The sequence below is a fragment of the Melanerpes formicivorus genome, unplaced genomic scaffold (genome assembly GCF_026170545.1).
Source record: "Melanerpes formicivorus ecotype bairdi unplaced genomic scaffold, bMelFor1.0.p_v2 SCAF_87, whole genome shotgun sequence".
Taxonomy (NCBI): Eukaryota; Metazoa; Chordata; class Aves; order Piciformes; family Picidae; genus Melanerpes; species Melanerpes formicivorus.
Window position 1 is genome coordinate 976629 of NW_027142439.1, and position 1984 is coordinate 978612.

General features: G+C 61.6%; 1 long non-coding RNA gene across 7 annotated transcripts in view; it reads right to left on the reverse strand.

The window, feature by feature from the left end:
- Window positions 1-1579, reverse strand: part of LOC137454873 (uncharacterized) — an 80823-nt gene extending 79244 nt beyond the window's left edge. For all 7 annotated transcript variants that reach the window (XR_010990700.1, XR_010990702.1, XR_010990704.1 and 4 more), the window contains exon 1: window positions 1453-1579. This is a non-coding gene — a long non-coding RNA (uncharacterized lncRNA). The remainder of the gene's footprint in view (window positions 1-1452) is intronic.
- Window positions 1580-1984: the final 405 nt, after the last annotated feature.

Sequence of the window (1984 nt, forward strand, 5' to 3'; positions counted from 1 at the left end):
GTTGCCCTGCGCTGCTTTTTCACTAAGAAGATCCAGAATTACATAGTTATTTATTTTGTTTCTGAGTAGCAATAGCTGTCGTAGCCAGGATGGTGTAAAGCTTTTTGAGCCCAAAAGCTTGCTGGGTTCGACTGTGTCATTTGGTTTGGGGTGGGAAAAAGAAACAAAAAAAAGAGAAAAAAATGTTAAAAAAAAAATAGAGAAATTATCTCTCCCTTCCAAACTTCTATTTTTTGTCAGTGCAGCTCTAGGAGGGGAGTAGTGGAATCATAAGAATTAGGCCCTCAGTCTGCTAACGTTCGTCTGCAGGGAGTCCAACCGAGCTTTACGAGGGCTAGGTCACAAACGTGAAGGGAAGATTTTGAAAGTCCGTGGGCACAGCGCTCCCGAGCTCTCATCTACTGTCGAAAAATCTTCCCCCAAGTAATGGGAACAACAGCTTGCAGGTCTCAGGCCTCTTGTTTTCTTTTTCCCCCTTTTTATAAAAGCCTATCAGATTAAAAAAATAAAAACAACTGCTGAAGTGAAAAGGAAAAAAAAAATCCCGAGGAGCTGCTCCCGGTGATGAGTCTCTACGGAGGCAGGGGTCCGCTCAGCCCGGGGAGAGCTCGCAGGGAGAATCCTTTAGCAGTCAAAAGTCAAGTGCAGATTAGCGGAGCGGTTCGGGCGGCACTGTTAGCCTGCCTTCCCCCCGCGGCTTTCAGCAGCTCGCAACCTCCATCTCGCTTTCCCCCATCCGCGAAACGGGGCTGGGAGCGCTAACCCAACTATCAGGTACCTTGCGATCAGTCACAACTTGGGGCTGAGGGCTCGGGGCTGCGGCGTGAAAATGAAAGTTCCCGTTCTCCCCTGAGCATTGCGAGCAGCCGAAGCGGCAGCGCTCTCGGGAGTTGAGCCTCACTCCGGCAAGTTCCTCGCAGCAGTATTTTTTTTCAAATGACCAGCGTAGGGCACCACGGGCCCACTCTGCCCCGAGATGCGCCCGCACAGGACCGCTGCGCTCCGCCGCAAGCCGTGCGCAAGCCCGGGCGGGGAAGGGTGGCGGTTGGCGGGGGGAGGTCGTCGGGCCGCTGCCGCCGCGGCGGGCGGGAGCCCGGCTCGCTGCCGTGGAGCCGGTGCGGCGGGAGGGGGAGGGGGAGCGGCGGCTGCCAGGGGGGGGATCGGGCCCGCGGACTGCCTCCGCGCGTTGTGGGCAAGCGCCGAGAGCTTCAAACCCGCCGGCTTCCGCGGGGTGCGCGGCTGGAGCTGGGCGGAGGTTGGGGGGGGGGGGGGGGGGCGGGAAGCTGCAACCTGAGCGCTGCGGGAGCCGCGGGGGTCCTCGGAGGCACGAGTGGGGGGGGGGGAAAGGCGCTCGTCGTATTTTCCTCAGGTTCTCTAACGCACATCCCCCTCGCCCTGCCGGCTTCCTTCCCCTACCTTCCCAAATTCGCTGCTCCCCCCCGGCGCCTTTACCTTGACAAGTCCGCGGGGCTGGCGGAGGTCTCGCTCCCCCTCTCTCTCACACACACATCTCTAACGCGCCACCTCTCCCCCACGGGCCGGGACTCCGGGTGACATTTCTCTCTCTCTCTTTGCCCCCCCCTTCTCCTCCTCCTCCTCCCCCCCCCCTACCCCCCCCCATTAGTGGCGGTTGGGTTGGTAGCGCGGGAGCGCGCTAGCGGGGAGGGCGTGGAGCGCGCGGAGCGCGCGTTAGCGGGGGGGGGGGAGGGGAGGGGGAAGGGGGGGAGGGGCGGCATTGACAGCGAGCGCCGTGTCCGTAGAGCTCCTCAGCTCGAGCAGTGGCGCTCCCCGCGCGCGCCCCCCCTCCCTTCCCGGCATGCCCCAGGGCAGCGGGGCTGGCTCTAACGAATTTGAATGAAGAGCCTCGGTCTTTCGGCGCCATTTTCGATTGATGCCCGATCGCATCGCTGCCGCGGGGGAGCCGCGGCTCGCGGGGCCGGCCGCCGCCGCGCCAGCTGCGGCCAAAAGTCACTTCTCTCCCTCT